Here is a 22,496-nt window from a genome sequence, read left to right on the forward strand (position 1 = left end):
CAGGGAGGAACACAATTAAATGTAACCCTTCATTGGAAGATCTCGTCATTTATTTAAATGGCTCTATGGAAGGAGAATTTGGATACAAAGATGCAATAGCTCCTAACATCTGATCCCAGTTATGAGTAGCCTCCTGATAATTGTCAGCTCTAAAATCTCAATTGAATGGAGAATAAAATATGGTGTCTTGGGTGTTGGCTCTAGAAGGAGTAGAGAGGAATTTGAAATATGCACTAAGATTTTTATAAGATATTATTTTAAACAGAAGCTAGTCAGCAAACCTTTTCAGCATAAAATATATCCCATCACCTCAATGGCTATGGCCTCAATTTTTTTTTTTTATGTGGGAATTTTTACCTATTTGTGGTCTGGCACTTCATTCACAGAGCCAGACTGGCCAGTGTTTCATTGAATGGGGCCGGAAGATTTGACTCTGGAGCTAAGCTCTTTTATTGATGTGGGGCATCAAATGAAATTCTCCCACATGTACTCTACCACTGTAGGCCTCAACTGAGTGGGGCTATTACCCGATAGCATGATAATATCTTAGACTTGTTAGAACCATCAAAGTGCCAGAAAAAAACTGAGATTTGGGCAAATTCAACAATTCCAAGACTAGGAGAGGCCTTAGGACCAGACTTAGTAATATTGGATAATAAGAACTGCATTGCCACTGTCATTGATGTTACTCTACCCTTTGAAAATAGATATTCTGCAATATCAGTCTATTAGCTCAGGAAGGCTATAGAATATTGCAACATGCAGATAAGTGGAGGCCCTCCGAGGATGGATTTCAGGTAATGATTATCTAAATTAAAAATTAGTCTGAGGTGTGCAAGCTTGATGAAGTTGATGGTCAGGACTCCATTAGATGGAACAGGGACATAACATTTACAGGAATTAGTACTCAGAATGAACTGAGATGAACATAGTGAGAAGCGATTGTCTTTTAGTTTATGTACAATATATTGTTCTTTTTGTGATCTCTTTTATAATAAAATTTTAAATATGTAATGTTTACTCCTTTAGGTTTTATATTATACTTTTAATATTACCAGGTATTTGATCAGTTATTCCTGCAAAATGTAATATGTGATAAACACTACCTGTAATTCTGTTCATCTAAACAAATTATTTGAATAAAGTAAAAATATCTGATCTCATTTCCCTGGTAGACCTAATAATGTCTAAATTGTTAAGTTCCAATCTGAAAATTTCTTAACTTTGATACTTTGGCATATATAAATTATTTTTCTTCCTACATGAATAAAAATTCAGATTCTGTCTATCACGTTTGCTTAAAGTGAAGAATCTCTTTATTTGACTAAATAAGTGTAAGTAAATCATTAACACAAATTCATCCAATTGATTAAAATTATGTTCAAATAATTTGAAATTTAGGATTTTCCATGCTACTTTTTGTTCTTTAGGACAATGGAAAATAATAATTAGCATGAGTGGCAAGAGGTTGACCATAGCTTTAAATATATTTTGATCCCTAAAGTGTGGCCAGAATTTTTTTATCTGACTGCAGACCTTTTTTCTTTCACTTCAGCTTTTCAGGAGTGATTGAACTAAATATGTGAATTTTACAGACTGTAGACTTCTGGGACCTGAACATAAGCACTTAAAAGTGGTATAGAAATAGAGTACTTATTATTACCTTACTTTTTCTTACCTCTAAATTATTTCTTTACTATAGAATCACAGTATCAGTTTTTGCAATCATTATGTCAGTTTTTAACTTAAAACGAAATCCTTGTGTTGAAGTTAAGGAGTAACATCTGACAAATGGTCTCTTCTCTTATCCTTATATAATTTTTTTTGGTATGGGATGGATCTGTATCTCCTCCTTGTGGGCAATCCCTCCAAGAATGCAGATCACAGCCCATCCTTACCTTCTCAGCTTATCATGGCTTGCCCAAGGCCTTCCACACAGGGCCTACTCAGCATGTTAGGGGCTTTCCTTTAGTTCTGTAGTGGAATGTACAGGCTATCCATCAGTTATTTCTTATCCTCACCATATGTCTAACCCATTTCTTCTTGTCATCCACCTTTCTGATGGTATGCTCTACACTGCTTCTTTTGCATAATTCTTGGTTGGTAATGTATTGCAGCCTACTCACATCTATCATGGGACTCTTTATTGCTCTTTACATTGTGACTTTCAGAATTAATTCTTCTATTTACATCCAGCACATATAGCTATCTCCTTATTCCTATCACTGTTAATAATGTTCCAGAAAAAATAATATTTGTTAATACTTGAAATAAAAGCTCTGTGAGTTATCTTATAAATAAAAATTAATGCAAGAAATACTATTCCCCCTTAGCTGTCTCTGATGGAGATTAAAAAAAAATGAAATCACTTGTCTGGTATAATTGATTTTACCTGGGTTGAGGATATAGGTTTATTATTGAAGTTTTGGGAGAGGAAAATTTAAACTGTAGATATGATAGTAGAAATATAATTAGAATAAAAAATGCTATACATAAAAATATTCCTTATATGTATATTGGCCTGTTTTAAAAATCTACTTAAAACATTGCAATTATTGAAACTTGCTTTTTAAGAGCATATCTATGTGTATATATATATATCTATATTACACAGCAAAAAATTTGTACAACAGAGTATTACATATAATGATGGTTGAGTGTTTACTAGAAAATAATTATCTTAATTGCTATTATTTATTATGATTAATAAAAAATAGATGATTATCCCAATAAACAGCCTGTCTTGTTTACGTGTCTTTCAATGAGTAATGAATGGCAAGAGTTTAATAGCAGCTTTAAATATGTTTTTATCCCTAAAGTATGGCCAGAATTTTTTTTTTAATTTGACTGCAATCATCTTTTTTTCATTAAGTTCAGCTTTTCTGGAGTGATTTGCTGGCTTCCCTAAACTCTGTATGTAAATTTCACAGACTGTGGAATGCTGGGATCTGACCATAAGTACTTACTTAAAAGTAGTATAGAAGTGAGTACTGCTGTCACCTTACTATTCTTAACTCTAAACTACTTCTTCACTTTTGAATTACAGTATCATATTTTACAATATTAATACCAGTTTTCAAATTTTCATGAAATCCTAGTATCGAAGTTAAGGAATAACATCTGAAAAATTATTAATATTTCTTCTGTTATCCTCATGTAATTTTTTATTTTGTATGTAGATGTATATCTTTTCCATGTGGTCATTCCTCCAAGAATGCAGATTACAGCCCACATTGCTCCTCTGCTCGTGTTGTCTTATTATGCTAGGATCACATATAAACTTTTTTTTTTTTTTTTGACAATTAAAGCCCTTCACGATCTGGCTCTACCCTGTGTCTCTTTAACATTTCAATTTTATTTCATATTTTTAAAAAATAAGTTTTTATTCATACCTTTTTTTTTCTTATATCACCATAGTTATACCAAATACTCAACCTTCTCCCTCTCTCAGAGACCAACCTATATAACAAGTAGTCATTTTTTGGAGAGGGGGAAAAAATCAACACAACTGATCAAAACATTGAAAAAGGACTGAAATGTGCAGTGCGTAACACCTGTGGATCTCCTACCTCCAGGAAAGGATGGGTTGGAGGTGGCCTCTCATATCTCTTCATTTGAGTCTTACTTGATCTTTGATTTTGTTACATTTACTTTTGACTTTTTGGTGTATAGTTCTTTCTATTTACATTGTTGTAGTTATTGTATATATTGTTTTCTTGGCTCTATATTTACTTTACTCTGCCATACAGATCTTTTATATTAAGATTGCATATTCATTTAAAATATACTGTGGAATATGATGTAAAGTTTTGGACTAAGCTTAATTTCTGCCAGACTGCTTTCTAGTTTTCTCAGCAGTTTTTATCAAATGAAGACTTTTCCTCTAGGTAATATACATTTTGTACTTTATCAAAAACTAGATTATTGAGTTCTATTTTTCCTGAATCTCTTTGATTTAATCTGTTCCAGTGATCTATTTTTTAGTTAATACTAGATAGTTTTGATAATTGCTACATTAAATATAATTTGAGGCTATTCTCCCTTTGTCCCTACTTCTTTTCATTATTCCCTTGTTATTTTTAGAACTTTTGTTTTTCCAAATGGATTTTGTTATTTTTCTATTGAGTTCTGTAAAGTATCTCCTTGATAATTTGATTGGTGTATAGCATTAAAACTGTAAATTAATTTTGGTAGTATTGTCATTTTTATTACATTGGCACAGCCTCACCATGAGCACTGAATATTGCTCCAGCTATTTAATTTGTTCTTTATTTCTTTAAGGAGCACTTTGTAATTAAATCAATTACAAGTCTTTCATATGCTTTGATAAGTTGATCACCAGATATTGTATGCATTTTATAGCTATGTGGAAAGAGATTTCTCTTGTATTATTATTATCATTATTATTAGTTAGAAATGATATTGATTTTTGAGGATTTATTTTATAGCCTGAAACTTTGCTGAAGCTTTTGTTTCAGTTAGTATCTTTGCTAATTCCCTAGAATTTCTAAGTAGACTACCATATCATCAGCAAATAGTTAGTTTTAAAAACTTCTCTTTACCTATTTTTAATGCCTTTAATTCCTTTTTCCTCTCTTACCTATATCAAGTAATAGTGGGGAGAGTGGGAATCCTTGCTTCATTCCTGTATTCATTGGAAAAGGGAAAATTGGTTTTAGATGCTTTTTATGATATTAAAAAAGGGTTCTCTGTACATATACTTTGTAGGATTTTTAGCATAAAAGTGTTGTACTTTGTTGAGGTTAGTCCTTAAAAGTTTGATAGAATTCTCCTGTAAATCTATCAGGAACATGAGTATTTTCCTTCAGGAATTTCTTTACAGTTAGATCTAAATTTCTCCAGCATTTTATTGATTGCAGTATTTCCCCTTTTGTTTATCTCTCTGTTAGACTCATCCAAAGCTGAAAGGGAAATATTGAAGTCTCTTGTCACTATTGTTAGTATCTATGTCTTCTTGTATCTCACACTATGTTCCCTTTATGAATTTGGATACTAAGGCATTTGGGGCATATAAATTTATTACTAATACTGGTTTGTTGTCTGTTTCCTTTCAGCACAATATAGTTTACTCATTTATCACTTTTTACTTTTTGAATTTTTTTTGTTTTGTCAGATAGCAAGATGGCTACACCTGCTTTTTGACTCATTTGATGCATGGTAAAAAAAAAAAAAAGTTCCATTTCTTGAGTTTTATTTTGTGCCTTTTTTTTTTTAAAAAAAAGGTGTTATCTGAAAGCAAGATTGTAGGAGTTTGTTTTCTTATCCAGTGTCACTCTTTTTCCTTTTATTGTATTGTTTAATCCATTTGTCTTTAAAGTTATGAGTTAGGTTTATATATTCCTCCATCTTTCGCTAATAATGGTTAAGATATATTTTTTTCTTTCTCTGCTGTAAATATAGTACTGTGTTCCTAAAGTTACCTTAATCTTAATCTTTTTTTAAGGTAGCCCTGTTCCCACTGGTTTTCTTTCCTTCACCTCTGCTACCCTTCTCTCGTTTGTTGCCCCTTTCCTTTTAGGATTTTACTTGTTAGTTCCTTTTTCTTAACTGCTTTTATCGGTTATTGAATTCTTTTCTCTCTTTTCCCCTCTCAGTCAAGTAGATTCCCTCTTCTTTTATCTTTAACTTGTTCTATTCATTAGTTTTTAAATTTCACTTTTTTGTGCCTTTTCCAAAAAATATTTCTCTTACTCATTCCTTTTCATCTGTTCTGTTTGTCCACTCAAGACTCTCATTCTCTGATTCAGGATCCTTGTAATTATCTTATCTCTCTTTTTCTCTCTATTTCTCATGTAATCAAAGCTTTCAGGGTATCAATTCTAGGCTTTTCCCTCTAGATAGTTTCTGTTACTGCCTTGTAGGTCTTGACCAGTGAATTTCCCTTTTCCATTTTGCCTGATTACCAGAATGATACCAATCATCGCAGGTATTCGAAAGGATACAGTGCATTGTTAGGACCCTCTCCTCCATCACATCCCGGATGGTGCACGCCACCACTGATCTGTATCCTTCTCTGGTTATCTTTTTCATGTGTCCCTGAAAATCTCCTCCCTGGGTCCATGCTCTCCCAGGTGCCACTTATCCCCAGGAAATTTAACTCCCCACTCCAGAAGTCAAGTAGACTTCTCAAGCACCAAATCCTCCGGGCCACACCTAGTACAATCTCCTCTTCTCCCTTTACAAGCCATCTGTTGTCACTCAAAGGAGCATTCATGTGGAATTTCTTCTTTCATCCAAAGTAAAGCCTCCTTTCATCTTCCTTCCCTTACATACTCTCCCTCTCCTTCCACTTCCCTGTCAGCTCTTCTTATTCTAAGACCACAGAGGTCACCTCATTGCTAGCCCTTTATTTGACTCCTTCCTCCTTTTCATGTACCCTCTCGTATTGCTAGTATTGTAGTCCCACAAAAAATATTGATTCTCCTGTAGGCAGAATGTCAGCAGGGGTTCTGCCCATAATGTTTCACGCTCACCTCCCCCAAACTTCTGCCTTTATCCCTTTCTCATTTTGTACATTCATAAAGAATTTTCTTACTTGTCTCTCGGCTGTCATTATATTGCTGTTGCTGTCTTTGGCTGTGGTATTTATTCACTCCTGCATTTTTGTTATTTGGGGTCTTTGAGAAGCAAATATTCTTTTCAGGTCTAGTTTTCTTCTTAAAATGTTTCACATACCTCCTTACTATTGAATGTTCATCTATTTTCATGTATGATTAAGGCCAGATTTGCAGGACAAGTCATATTGGGCTCCATTGCTCTTTAGAACACATTATTCCATTTCCTTCCATGTTTTCTAAGATTCAGAATAGCCTTGCATTATTTGAATTTTCTTTATTTTGCATCTGAAGGTTTTTCTCCTGATTTGATAAATTTAATGGCTATGTGTCTGGGAGTTTGCAGACTTTTTCTTTTTTCCTGGAGGTGATTTGTGAATTCTTTTTTTTTTGGGGGGGGGGTGACCCAGGCACAGACCTTTATTTCAAACACTGGTGAGGTGGGGAATGGGGCAGGGGGCAGGACAGGTGGGCAGAGGACATACCCTCCCAACCCAAGGCCAGGGCCTGCCCTTCCAAGGTGCACCAGATGGGGCAGATCATAGTGAGGGCCAGAGGGACACAGTATGGACACCATGGGGGAGCTGCTCCACTGGCTGGGGCAGCCAGGTCCCCCCAGGAAAATTAAGAGGAGGGCACAGCAGGGCAGGGCCCTCCCGCTGCTTCAGGCCTAGTCTCCCATTTTTACTTTAGAAGTCTGAAGGATGACCACAATGACCCCAAAGAAGCCAGTGGCACTACCAAAGATCTCTATAATAAGGATCTTGACGAAGAGGCTGGCATTTTGGGCATCATCCAGGACAGCTCCACTGCCCACAGTGCCCACTCACACACCACAGAAAAGGTTGGACAGCCTCCTGGTGAGGCTGGCACCAAACGTGGAATAGCCTGCATGGTGGTTATGGCTTCCAGTGGCTTTGGAGGTGGTGCCATTGAAGGGCTCTGCCATGTTGCTGATGACAATGGCCATAGGTGGCCAGAGCCTCGTAGAAGGAGATGCTGACCAAGTTCTTGGTCTTGATCCTGGGGGCCTTGACCCTTCCACCAATGATGGATGAGCCTATGGTGTGGATGACCCAGGGTACTCTCACCACAGAGAGGGGGATGGCCAGCCCTATCCCTAGCTTGGATCACATGTAGGGTGACAGCTCTGTGAGGAACCATGCCATATCAAGCCAGAAGCCCAGGTGGAATATTGTGTAGCAGATTCCTACGACAATCATGCAGCTCCAGAAGGCAATGGACAGGCCGGAATAAAGCCGTGTGACTCCTGTCATGGCGGGGGCCAGGGCTGAAGGGTCGCGGTCCAACCTGAGCTTGCTGAGCCCTGCTGCCTCTGCCTGCCCATCCCCACCCCCAGTTTGTGAATTCTTTTAACTAATATTTCATTGTCTTTTCTATGTTCAGATATTCTGGGTAGTTCTTTTCTATTATTTCCTGCCTTGTGGTATTAAGGTTTTTGGTACTCTAATGTTTTCAGGAAACCTATGATCCTTAGGTTATCTCTACATCCTGTCTTTGAGATCAGCAAGCTTTGCTTGCATAGTGAGCACATTTTCTTTTAGTGTTATTATTTCTTTGCCTCTCTTCTTCTAGATTGCCCTTCACTTCTGTGCATTTGCATTCCCAAACTATTGTTCTCTTTTGTTTCTTTGGCGAGACTTATTGTAAATTCCAGTTTTTCTGTTCTGTCCATTACTTTTGCTGTGCTTGACATAAATTCTGTCATTCTCTTTTGAACTACTCAGGAACAGTGTGTTGTGGTTCCATGCTCTCATCACATTCTACGGAGTCCCCTGCTTCATGTGTTGGATAGTTTTCCTTTGATTTGCATTATTCATAGATGCTTGATCCATTTACTAGATCTGGAAGCCATATTTCCTTTTATTGTTAAATTTTTTCCTTGTTGATTTATCTGCTTATGTTCAATGTCTTTGAATTTTGTTCCTCCTGAGATCTTTGGCAATTTCAGTCTTTTTTCCCCCTTGATTTTCCCCTATCTACTTTCTGACTCTGTCCCTCTGATGGTGGTGGCTTCCTTGGGGGTTGGATCACAAAATCTCTCATGCTTCTCCTATGCTGGGCAATAAACAGGTTACCAGCCTAGGTCTCTTCCCCAGGTGACTTTTAGATGGTCAGAACTAGCCCCAGCTGGATCATGGGCTCTTGTCCTCAGGTTTAGTGGGGTACTGCCCTCTTCCCCCTTCCCCACAGTGTCTTGCCCTGGTGTCTTCTTCCACTCGGTTCTCAATCAGCTGTTTAGAAAGCTGCCACAGTGGTGCTATGGTGTTGTGAGCCCTAGAGAGCTGTGGGGCTTGTCCTCCCTAGTACTGACAGTACAGATCTATTCAGGGTCTGTGTTATGGGGTTGCGACTCCAGTCAGGCTTTTGTTTTTTAAGGCTTGTTGTTTTTTAAGGTTTGCAGCTCCACTGGCTATCTATTGTGGCCAAGGCAAACATCTGCAACCTAGAGCCTGGGGTCTCCAAAGCATTGGAAAGAAGGAGGGGGATGAGGTGTAGGGATAGCCTTTTTAAGCCTGTTGGTCCCTGGCTCTGCTAGTACAGTCTCATGGCTGGTAGTCCGGGAGGTGGGGGGTGGAGGTGGTGCTGAATGTTTTTTTTTTTAATCTTATTTGGATTTGGGGTGCCCTAGACTATGGAGACATCTGAAATTGCTTTATCTTTGGCACATGATTAATGTTTTGGAGAGGTTTGAGAGATCTTGAGGATTAGAGAAAATATCTACTCTTCTATCTTGTTCACATGACCCATGGATCGTTATTGCATATTTTACTTTTCAAATAAGTTATATTACACACATCTAGTCTACTTGCTGACCCTCATATGTCATTCTGTTTCCAGTTTGTATACCTTTGCACAGGCTGTCTCTCATACCTGGAATGCACTTTTCCCCATACCTCCACCTTTTATAATCCCTAGCAGCGTCCTTCAGAAGGGCCACTGTCTACATATAAAGCCTTTCCTGATTCTCCTAGATGCTAGTGGTTCTCGCTGATAAAATTACCTTCTTTTTACCTTGTATGTATCTTGTACTTATCTATAAGTGTAAATGTTCTTTCATCTAATAAAATATAAGTTCTTTGAGGGTAAGTTTTATTTCATTTTTGTATTTAGATCCTAAGTTTCTGGTACATATTAATAACTTAACAAAATGCTTTTTTGAATGATAAGTTGCTAGTCTGCAGCAGGACTGTTACCTCCTTATCCTTGGAATCTATGACACAAGTTCACATTAGCTTTTTTGGTTGCTATGTTATATTGATGACTCACTTTGTACTCCACTGATCCTCAGAAATTGTTTTTTAGACAAACTGCTGTCTAACAAGTATAGATGTAGCCACCTTACCCTTTCCACAGGGGGCATGGTCAACCATCATCATTATTCTTACTGCTTAGCTAAAGTCCTATTCCAGTGCTTCTTTATGGCATAGATTCTCAAAATTTATGCTAGTGTAGTATATACCCTGGCATGTCCTACCTACTAAACTAGAAAACTATTAAGTATGAACATGGTGATGTCCTGTTTTCCTGTTGTCCAAGGACCATTGTAGCAATGTTTGGAGGTGCTCATCACCAGAAGGTTGACCATCAGGGGATGAATTTATTTTGGCCACAGCAAGTCATGAATGCCATCTACTAAGGCACAGAATATTGACATATTGAAGTGAGTAAGCTATTACCCCTATGTATGCCATTAGCCTCCTTCAAGTTGACAAAATCCAACTCTTAAAATTTTTTTTCGCAGCTTATTTAAGATAGACCTATGATCATTTTCATCATTTTCTTCTGCAAGTTCTTCAAAACATCTTAAAAGTGTGATGCCCCCAAATGAAATTGCCATTTTAATTGAGATCTGACTGGAAAAGAGTAATAAGGTAAGATTGCTTTTTTCTTTATCTCACTTATATTATTTAGTATACTCTCAAAGTTAAATTTTCAATTTGAAATTGTAAAACATTTTTGATTCATATTTATTTCATGATATTTTGCAATCCATATAGCAAAATTTTCTATTTCATTATCTAGTTTGTTTAGACTCTGTGATTTTAAAAATTGCATATTAGTTCTTTCAATGACTACCATTCAGCCAAGTGATTTTTATTTCATTTAGGTCACATTATTCTCTTGTCCTATCAATATTGTTTGGGTTTTAAATACTGCTGTCATATTATCTAGCATTTTATTAATATTACTCAAATATTCAAATTGATCTGTGATCTCATTGATTTGTACATTGTCTCCAATAATGCAGGTTTTAACTCATCCGTACTTGCCCATTTGTGCAGCTCTTGTCCATGTCCTAAACCATAAATTCACCACAGGGGATCCACCCTACATGTTAGTCCACCAAACATCTGGTCACATTTTAAGAATAATGGATAACAGGTGGACAACCTCATTCCTCTACTAGTGAGAGCAGACTGGTAATATTAGGAGTTAGGCTGTCCACCTGTTATTCATTATTCTTGTACTATGACTAGCTGTTTGGGGTAAGCCTAGCACCAGCACCCTGTTAGTTCAGTGTTGCTATTTGGGCAAAGTGAGGCACTTGCAAATAATTAAATAGTTAAGAAAGGGAGTTTTCCTTTGCCCTGACCCAGCAAGGATACAGTAGCACTAGTTTCTCTTGACTTGCCACTCTCTTCCCCCTGTCCCCTGCCATATGGAAATACATCTGGTCAACTGGGCAGAGTATGGTGATTCTTGTTTTTTACAGATATCTACCTAATTGGACAGGCCCCAGCTCTCTTTGGGTGAGACTTTTTAAGCCCCTTGGGTGAAGAGAAAGCTGTTTCAAGAGAAAGTTGGAAGGACAGCTTTGTTACCTTTTAGGGAAAACTTATTCTTGTTTCTGGGAAATAGGAACCGTGGTCCTATTTACACCAATACATCTTTTTCACTCATGTATTTCTAATGACATTTTTAATTGATGTTTTTTAAAGTTCCTTATTATGCTCATTCCTACCTTGTGACTCTCAAATAATCCTTTCATTAACATTATTATGTTATTGTCAGTTATAACAGTGACAAATAAAAGCTGCAATAGTACAGTGTATTTTTACCCTTTATTGGTGGCAGCAAAGACTCTGAACTTAGAGTCAAGAGAAACTTTGGTTCAAAGCCCACCTCCAACATTTAGTACCTATGTGACCTGTATGACCATGGGCAAGTAACTTAACCTCTGTAAGACTAAACTTTCTCATCTGTGAAATGAGAACAGTAATACCTGTAGTAACTTATGTCTGGAGTTACAGAAAGCTTAAATGAAATAATGTTAAGTATATGTAAACCTTAAAGGGCTGTATTAATGTCAGCTATTATTATTATTATTATTATTGACACATTAATCTTATAAGCAAGGCAGGTTATTTAACACATAAGAAATCAGGCTCAAGTCAAATTTCTTTACCAAGGTCAAGTGTTGGAATTGGGACTAAAAATCAAATCTGAGTTTTGACTTCTATCTAGGATTCCTTGCCTTTCTCTTATATTATACTCACTCAGTTATCTAATTAGATCTGTTATCAAATGAGAGTTCCTTTAGTGATGCAAATTGAAACCCATTAATCATTGTCTATCCTGTGTGTGACTTTTGTCCATATTCTGCCAAAAATTCACAAGTCTTATTTTTTCTTCACATCATGAGAATACCAATGGAGTAATCTCTTGTTCTTGCCACTTGACTGGTCCTTTTCTTCATATCACGTGATTCCTTGATGACATCCTTTACTCCTCATTTTTGGAATTTTTCATTGTCTCTATGTTACAGCCTGCTCGTATCTGCCACATACCTTTCCATTGCTTTACTTCTTTGAAGGTTAGGACAAAATCTCTTATATTTTAGCTGAACTCAAAAAAGCTAAGGTAGCTGTATGATTTCTGTAAATATAAAAATGATAAAAAGAGATAAACAAGGAAATTATATTGTGTTTAAAGAAAGACATCATAGATAACAAATTAATATCAATACCTAACATATAACACCTAATAACATAGTATCTGAATACTTAAAGGAAAAGTTAATCAATTTAGAGGGAGAAATAAATAATTAAACTATAATAGTAGGAGAATCTTAATTTATCCATTTCAGAGTTAGACAGATCTAACCAGAAGCTGAACAAGAAAGAAGTTAAGGACCTGAATAGAACTTTAGAAAAATCAGAGAGGGATGACTTCCAGTTGCTGAAAGGGAATATAAATCAATTTCTGTACTGCCAGGCTATGCATGGCATCTTTATAAAAACTGACCATTTGTCAAGGCATACAGATCTGGCCAAAAAATGTAAAGAAGCAGAAATACTAAATATTTCATTCAGTGATCACAACACAATAAAAATGACTTTCAGCAAAGGGCCTTTAAAGAAAAAAATTAAAAAGTAATTGGAGACTAGTAGCATGATTCTAAAGAACTGATGGTAGGCCAAAGAACAAATTACAGAAAATTAATCGAAAAACATGGCAATAATGAGTCAACATGCCAAGCAGTATGGGAGACAACTAACATAGTTCTGGGAGGAAAACTATTATCTCTGAATGCTTTTATCAACAAAAGAGGCAAAGAATGAATCAGTATGTAGAGCAGTTAAAAAAAAAATTGAACAATAAATCAATATCTCCCAACTAAATAACAAAGTAGAAATCTGCAAATGAAAGAAGAGATTAAAAAATTGAAAGAAGACCATTGAATTGATGAACTAGGAGCTGGGTTTTAGATAAAATAATTAGCTAACTTAGAGAAAAATGGGGGAGAGTGGCAGATAAGAAAACCAAATTGTTCAAATCAAAAATGAAAAAGAACCCACAACAACTGAAGAAGAAATAACATGCTTAAGAAAAATATAAAATACTCAGATTAATAAAAGAAAAAATCAGCTGTTTAAATAACCCAATATCAGAAAAATAAATTGAACAAGCCATAAATATGCTCCTAAAGAAAAATACTCCAGGACCAACTAGTTTCACAAGAGAATTCTTGTGAACAATTAATTCCAGTGTTATAAAAACAGATTGTAATCATTAAAAAAAGGCACCCTTATAAGCTCTTTTTATGATACAAATATAGTCTTGTTCTCTAAAGCAGGGAGAGATAAAGGTGAGAAAAAATTAGCAAACAAGATCTTTAATGAATGTTAATGCAAAAAAAAAAATATAAACAAGTAGGTTATAACATTTTAGAAAGATTATACATTACGGCCAGGCTAGACTTTTATCCTTTTTTGTCATTTTTGCTAATTTGATAAATGTGAGGAATTGGTTTAATTTAGATTTCTTTAATTAGTAGTGATTTGGAGCATTTTTTTACATATAGCTATAGATATCTTGAGTTTCTTCTCTTGAGAATCGACTGTTTATATCTTTTGACCATTTATCAGTTGAGGAATAACTTTTTTTCTTGTAAGTGAATTAATTCTTGGTATATATTAGAAATGAGACTTTATTAAGACATTTGCTGCAAATGTTTTCCCCTAATTTTTTCTTTTTTAACCTTAGCTTTATTGCATTTGTTTGTTCAAAAATTATTAATTTTACATGACCAAAATGATCCATTTTTTATTGTGATCTTCTCTATCCCTTATTTGATTATGAACTTTTCTTCTATTTTTCTTCTGTTCACAGCTTTTAATAAAATTGCCATTTTTCCCATGTTTCTCTAATTTGCTTATGATTTGAACTTTTATATTTAGATCATGTATCCATTTTGAGTCTGAAGTGGTGTTCTAATTTCTTCTGTGCCGCTGTCTAATTGTCCCTGCAGTAAATCCATACCTCAAAAGCTGGGTTTTTTTGAATATGAGGCTATTACAGACATTTGCTTCCCTCTATTGTATAGCTAACCTTTTCACTGATCACGTTCTTTATTTTTTAAACAGTATGCAATTTTTTGGGGGGGATGGGGTGGGAATTACTGTTTTCTGGTATAGAGATCTAGCACTACTGGGTTCCCTTTGTTTCCATTTATTTTTTCCTTAAAATTCTTTTCCTTTTTTGTTTATGAATTTTGTTATTTTTTTCTAGCTCTGTTATTTGTTTAATTGGTATGGCATTGAATAAGTAAATTAATTTAGGTAGTGTTATCTTTTATTATGTTGACTTATCTTACCCATGAGCTATTAATATTTTTCAAAGTATTTAGATCTATTTCTGTAAACAGTTGTTCAAAGTTGTAGCTACAGACAGTTCTCTATGTAAATTTGTATTACACTAATTTGACTTTATGCAAAGAATTCTGAAAGAAATCCTTATACCTAAAAAAAAAAAAAACACCTATGGGCAACTAGGTGGCACCATGGATAGAGCATTGGGCTTCGAATCGGGAACACTCATTATTCATGAGTTCTAAACTGCCCTCAGATAATTACTAGCTGTGTGACCCTGGCTAAGTCACTTAACCCTGTTTGCTTCAGTTGGTCATCCATAAAATTGTGTCTAGAAGGAAATGGCAAACCACTCCAGTATCTTTGCTAAGAAAACACAAAGCATTGGACATAGCTGAAACAACTCAAGAACAACAGTAACTTTCTGTACAGTACTATGCTCTTTCTACTCTTGTCCCTTGGTTCAGAGCTCCACAGCCTCCCACCTCCACACTCCCACCAAAAAGCAAAACAAAACAAAACAAAAACAAAACAGAAAAAACCCTCCTCCTAGTGAAAATAAAATGGATTGGGGAGAAACTGCTACTATTGCATTACAGAGCTAAGAGGAGACCTTTGTCCCATTCTGTCCACCTGCCAATGTGTCTGCACCCTGCACATGTTTTTCTGTCCATCTGCACTTAGAGTTACTGCATGTCTGTCCTGGGCCCCATGTCATTAGTCCTCTCCTGTCTGCCTCTGTGTCCGGCCCCCATGTTTCTGCCCTGTGTGTTCTTCCTCTTCATTCTGGCCAGGCCCCCATGTGGCTGGTCTGGGCCCCTCAGTGTTCCTCCTTCTGCTTTCATCTCTCTGTGCCTAGCGCCCATGTCCCTTTCAACTGTGTGCTGGCTCCTTCCCTCCATGGGAACACTGGGTTCCTTCCTACCTGCCTTCTTCCTTCGCTCTCTCCTGGCCCAGCTCTGCGTTATGTAAAAATCTACTTTAAGTAGAGGTCTGCTGGATGGTCCACTTAGGAAAAGCAAGAACTGTTTGTATTTTGCTCTTGTATATATCTTGATAGGTAGATTCCCAACTATTATACATTCTGTAGCAATTGTAAATAGAATTTCTCTTCTTGTTGGATTTTGTTGGCATTATATAGAAGTGCTAATGATTTGTATGGATTTATTTTATATCCTGAAAGTTTGCTGAAGTTATTGTTTATTATTATTAATGATGTTATTTATTGGAGTTATTATTAATTTTTTAGTTGACTCTTTAGGATTCTTTAAATATACCAGTATGTCATTTATAAAAAAGTGATAATTCTGTTTTTTCTTTAGCTATGCTTATTCCTTAAATTTCTTTTTCTTGTCTTGTTACTATAGTTAGTAATTTTTTTAGTGCTATATCAAATAGAAAAGGTGACAGTGGACATCATTGTTTCACCCCTGATTTTACTTGAAAGGATATTAATCTTTAGATTAGAAAAAATTAGAAAATAAATTAGAGAAAAAAGAATAAATCTTCATGGCATGTAATGGTTTTTTAAACAGAAATAGATGTAATAATTTGTGAAAACCGTTTTCTGTGTCTATTGATATAATCACATGATTTTTGTTGTTTTGTTTTTAATATGATTAAATTTATAGTTTAAACCAACCCCTGCATTCCTGATATAAGCCTGTACTGGTTGTAGTGTACAGTCATCATGATAGGTTGTTTTAACCTCATTGCTAAATGAGGCTAAATCATTTTGAACTAATATTCATTAGGGGTATTGGTCTATAGGTTTTTTTTTCTGTTTAAAGTCTCCCAGGTTTGTGTATCATGACTATCTCTGTATGAATTGATGGAATTTGGTAGGATCCCTTATGCTGTTTTTGTAAACAGTTTATATAATGAAATTAAGTTCAATCAGTGGAACAGATTTGATATGCAATATTCAGAAGAAACAAAAACACCAGTAGCACAGTGTTCATTAAATCCAAAGACCCTACTTTACTGGGGGAAGAGCTCACTATCTGACAAAAACTGATTAGGAAAACTGGATAGCATTCTGGTAGAAACTAGGTATAGATCAACACCCCAGTTAGTCATAAATTCTTTATACATGACATAGATATAAAAGGTCACATTATAAATAAATTAGAAGAGTAAGGAAGAAATTAACTTTCAGGTCTATGGGAAGGCAAAGAATTTATCGTCAGTAAGAGCTAGTGAGGAGGTCTGAGAACCAGGATGTGCAAATGTGTAAGTTTAGGGAATAGCAAGTAGTTCAGGTTGACTGAACACTTAGCATCTCATTTAGAAATTGTCTATTTTAGCAGACTGATATTCACAATGAACTTACTATTTTCAGTGGATTCTAAGTATTCTCTAGTTTTCCTTTTATGGCTTTCCTTCTTAAATATATTCATTGACTCATGGTTTTACAGTCTTATATTAAATAAAAAACTACAAATTAATTGTTATCTTTGCTTCATTGACTCTAGTCAGATTTATAAATAAGAAATTAGAAATCTGAATTAGATCACAAGTCTGAGATGATTTTCTCTTTAATCTGTTGTATGTTATTCATTCCTATATGAAACCATCATTATTTATTAAATTCTCACTATGTATAGAGAGAGTTCTGCTAGGTGTTGTGAGATGTTACAAAAGAATCAGGAAACTGTCCTGTCCTTGGGAAATTTATCAATCACACACACACACACACACACATATACAAACAGGCCTGGGGAAAGGAAATAGTTTTTAAATTTCTAATTTATTATTTATTTTAAACATTCATTTAGAAGTTTTTTTTTGAGTTCCATATTCTCTCTCCATCTCCTCCCCCATCCATTGAGAAAGCAATCAATATATCAATTATACATATGAAATAATGCAAAAAAATCTCCATATTAGCCATATTGCAAAAAAAGGCAAGAAAAATAAAGTGGAAAAATTACACTTCAGTTTCTATTCATTAGTTCTTTCTCTGGAGTGGATAGCATTTTTTATTATGAGTCCTTCAGAATTGTCTTGGATCATTGTATTGATCAGAGTAGCTAAGTCTTTCATAGTTGATTGTTGTTACTGTATTGCTATTACTGTGTGCAATATTGACTTGGTTCTATTCAGTTCACTCTGTATCAGTTCATATAAGTCTTCCCAGGTTTTCTGAAACTATCCAGCTTATCTTATTTCTTATGGCACAATAGTATTCCATCACAATCATATACCACAACTTGTTCAACCATTCCTCAATTGATGGACATCCTCTCCATTTCCAATTCTTTGCCACCACCAAAAGAATTACTTTAAATATTTTTTGTACACATAGGTCCTTTTCCTTTTCTCTTTTTGGGATATGGACCTAGCCGTGCTATTGCAAAGTGTATACACAGTTTGACAGTCCTTTGGGTATAGTTTCTTTAAAGATGCAGTTCAGGCACTGTCTTCTGCATGAAGCCTTTTCCAGTTCCCCCATTTGCTAGTGCCCTGTCTCCCAAACTAATTTGTATTTAACTGCTTTGTATATGTTTGACTTACTCATTTTATATTCATGCTGTAAATATTTCTATATGTACTTGTTGCTCTTTTTAAAATATAAGCTCATTGTGGGCAGGAATTGTTTTTGTTCTTTGTTCTTGTATTTCCAGCATCTAGCATAATGTCTGCCATATAGTAGTTACTTAAATTATTTGTTGATTGACTGATACCAACAACCTATGACCTGAGGGACCCAATATAACAGGTGAATACTTGTTCACAAAATTGTATCCTGGTTCTAAGGTAACAGTCAGTATAGTAACATAGGAAGTCAGTAGAGTAGGGAAAGTGCCTTATGATCAGTTGAGCCATCTTTTGGTTGGTGTTGTGATGACGGTATGTAGCTGATCTAGTTAGAGTACGTCAGTCAGCAGACATTTAGTGCCTGTTATGTGCTAATTGCTGCTAAACTCTGGAGATCGCAAGAAAGATAAAAATCGTCTTGTTCCCAATGAGCTTACTCATAGTCTAGTGGTAGAGATGATATGAAAACAACTATGTATAAGCTAGATACATAAAGGATAAGTTGAAGTAATCAGCATACAGAAGGCACTAGCATTAAAGGTGATTAAGAAATACTTTTTGTAGAAGATGGGATTTTAGCTGGGAATTGGAGTGAGAAGGTAGAACTTTCCAAGCATAGAGGCAGGGAGACCACTGTCACTGGATTGAAGGTTATGTAGGTAGGATGAGGCCAGGCCAGGAAGGGCTTTGAATACCAAACAAAGGATTGTGTATTTAATCCAGGAGGTGATGGGGGCCACTGAAGTTTCTTGAATAGAGGAGTCAAACCTGCTCTTTAAAAACATCAATTTGATGACTGAGTGGAGGGTGGACTAGAGTGGGGAGAGACTTGAGGCATGTAGATGAATCGGTAGGCTATTGCAATAGTCTAAATGTGAGGTGCTGAGGGCCTGTACCAGGATGTCAGATGAGAGAAGGGGGATAGTTAAGAGAAGTTACAAAGGTAAAATCAACTCGACTTGGCAACCTATTGGATATAGGTGGGGTGGTGAGTGAGAGTGACGAGTTGAAGATGACACCTAAGTTTTTACCTTAAGTGAGCGAGAGAATAGTATCTCTACAGTAATAGGGAAGCTTAGAAGTAGGAGAGTTTGGGGGAAAAGATAATTAATTCAATTTTGGATCTGTTGAGTTTAAGATGTCTATGAGAAATCTAATTTGAAATGTTCAATAGGCAGTTGGAGATTCAAAACTGGAGCTCAGTAAAGAGGTTAGAACTAATGCTAGCCACTCTCTGCTCTTTTCCGCATCTTGACTCATTGATGAACTAATTCAGTTCTATACTGTCCTCTCTTGAATTCCAAGCCCCCTTATCATTTTACTGATTACAGTGAAATGCCAAGCTCTCAGCCTGGGATCATTCCTATAATTTGCTGCCTTTACTTCTGCATATGTGGTGTTGAACTAAGATGGAGAAAATCACTAGGTTTATTACAAATTTATATTACGTAACCTCAACTGGCCCATCATTGCTGCTCAACATCCCGTCTATACCTGCCTTATCTCTTTATCCTACTCTTCATAGCAGCTCTTCTAAACCTTTTCATTGCTCCTCAAATCTCTTATGGCTCCCCCTCTTCCCATCCTTTCAGCTGAGAACCTTGCCTCATTTTACAGTGAGGCCTTTTACTATGAGCTCCCTCTTCTCTTCTCTTCTTCATCTCCTGTCACTGAGATGCCTTCTGCAATTATGTCCTCCTTAACTCCATCTCACATGAAGAGGTAGTCTTACTCCTTGTCAAGACTCATCTAGTTTGAGTTTGCCAGTATAGTTGTCATTTTGTCTGTTACTGTTAGCAGTGGTAGGGGTATTACCTACAATGACACAATCTTTGGTGGAAGACTTACCAAGTATCTTTGAGGTACTTGAGATGATATCATAGTCCTGGTACCATCACTAAAGGAAGCATAAACCTGGAGCTTGTCTCTTTCTTGATTAGTTTGGATCCTAGTATTGGACAGCTATCAAACAATGTAGAAATACTAACCTTCCTTTTTTTTTTGTTGGATTGAGACTTTTTGTTTTTTATAAATTTGATTCAGTTTTCTATATGTTTCAGAAATGAAGCCTTTGTCAGAGAAACTTGCTGTAAAAGTCTCCCCTCCACCCCCTACCCAGTTTCCTACTTTCCTTCTCATTTGGGCTACATTGGTTTTGTTTATGCAAAAACTTTTTACATTTTACTTCCTATGATCTATTCTATCTGGCCATAAACTCGTCCTTTATCCATAAATCTGACAGGCAGATTTTCCCATGCCTCCCCTAACTTACTTATGATATCACCCTTTATATCTAAATCATTTAACCCATTTTGACATTTTCTTGGTATATGGTGTGAAATGTTGGTTTATGATTTTTTCTAGCTCTATAAAATAATTCTTTCATAGTTTGGTGTGACACTGAACAAGTAAATTTATGCAAAAATGTCATTTTTATTATATTGTCTCAGTCTGCTCATGAGCAATGAATATTTCATTTGTTTAGATTTGTTTTTATTTGTGTGATATAATTATTGTGTTATATAATTTCCGGGTTTGTTTAGGCAAGTAGACTCTCAAATATTTTATATTGTCTGTAATTATTTTAAATGGAATTTCTCTTTTTATCTCTTCCTGCCGTGTATTGTTGGTAACGTATAGAAATGTTGATGATTTATGGGTTTTTTTTAATATCCTGCAATGTTGCTAAAGTTAGTTGTTTGAACTAGTTTTTTAGTTAATTCTCTGGAGTTCTCTTAGTATACCATCATATCATCTCCAAAGAGTGATAGTTTTGTTTACTCATTTCTTATTTTTATTCCTTCAGTTTCTTTTTCGTTATTGCTGTAGCTAACATTTCTAATACAGTACTGAATAATAGTGGTGATAAAGGACATCCTTGATTTACCCCTGCTCTTCCTGGGAAGGCTTCTAGTTTTTCCCCCATTACAGATAATTCTTGTTCTTAGTTTCAGATGGATCTTTTTTTAAAATAAGTAGTATCTATTTATTCCTATACTTTCTAGAGCTTTTAGTAGGAATAGATGTTGTATTTTGTCAGTAGCCTTTTCTGCATCTGCATATCACATATCTTTGTGATAAATTGTAATTGTAATCTCCTTACTAATTATAATTGTAAATGTAATCTCCTTGCTAATAATTGTAATCTCCTTGCTAATATTTTATTTAAAATTTTTGCATTGATATTCATTAGGGAAATTGCCTGATTATTCTTTCTCTGTTTTTGCTCTCCCTGGTTTAGATTTCAAAACTATATTTGTATCATAAAAGAAATTTGGTAGAATTCCTTGTTTACATATATATACATATATATATATATTTTTTTTTTTTTCAAATAGTTTATATGGTATTGGGATTAAATGTTCCTTAAATATTTGGTGGAATCCACTTGTAAATCCATCTGGTTCTGGGGATTTTTTCTAGTGAGTTCATTTATATCTTGTTTAATTTCTTTTTCTAAGATAGGATTATTCAAGTATTCTGTTTCCTCATCTGTTAATCTGAGCAATTTATGTTTTTGTAAATATTCAATTCACATAGACTGGCATATAATTAACCAAAATAACTCTTAATAATTGCTTTGATTTTATCTTCATTGGTGGTGCATTCACCCTTTTCGTTTTTGATACTGGTAATTTGGTTTTCTTTTTCTTTTTCTGTTAAATCAAATTGACCATTGATTTATTTGTCTTTTTTTCCCCTAGTTTTTTATATTTATTAATTCACTTTTTTTTACTTTCAGTTTTATTAATCTCTCTTCTGATTTTTACAATTTCCATTTTGGTGTTTAATTGGGGATTTTTAATTTATTCTTTTTCTAGTTTATTAGTTACATTCCCAGTTCATTGATTTGTTCCTTTTCTTTTTTATTAATGTGTATATTTAAAGATATAAACATTCCCATTAATAATGCTTTGACTGCATATCACAAATTTTGGTGTGTTTTCTCGTTCTTGTCATTCTCTTTAATGAAATTCTTGTTTGTTTCTATGATTTGTTCTTTGACCCACTCATTCTTTAGGATTAGATTAGTTTCCAATCAGTTTTTAATATATGCCTCCACAACTGTTTATTGAATGTAATTTTTATTGTATTATTGTCTTTAAATGATGCATTTAATATTTCTGCTTTTATGCATTTGTTTGTGAAGTTTTTATATCCTTATTCATGGTCAGTTTTTGTGAAGATGCCATGTATAGCTGAAGAAGAGGCATATTCCTTTCTATTTCCATTCAGTTTTCTTCAGAGACCTATCATACTGAAC

General features: G+C 35.1%; 1 protein-coding gene and 1 pseudogene across 5 annotated transcripts in view; one reads left to right on the forward strand and one right to left on the reverse strand.

The window, feature by feature from the left end:
* Positions 1-22,496, forward strand: part of FER (FER tyrosine kinase) — a 260,682-nt gene that overhangs the window by 7,015 nt on the left and 231,171 nt on the right. For 4 of the 5 annotated variants that reach the window (XM_027869208.1, XM_027869210.1, XM_027869212.1 and 1 more), the window contains exon 2: positions 10,342-10,471. The gene's annotated coding sequence lies outside the window, so the exon portion shown is untranslated. Of the gene's footprint in view, positions 1-10,136; positions 10,261-10,341; positions 10,472-22,496 lie in introns of all 5 variants that reach the window. The other variant, XM_027869209.1, reaches the window with a different exon arrangement.
* LOC114048331 lies at positions 7,215-7,852 on the reverse strand (annotated as a pseudogene).

Source organism: Vombatus ursinus, unplaced genomic scaffold, assembly GCF_900497805.2.
Source record: "Vombatus ursinus unplaced genomic scaffold, bare-nosed wombat genome assembly UNPS02014792.1, whole genome shotgun sequence".
In the NCBI taxonomy this organism is placed as follows: domain Eukaryota; kingdom Metazoa; phylum Chordata; class Mammalia; order Diprotodontia; family Vombatidae; genus Vombatus; species Vombatus ursinus.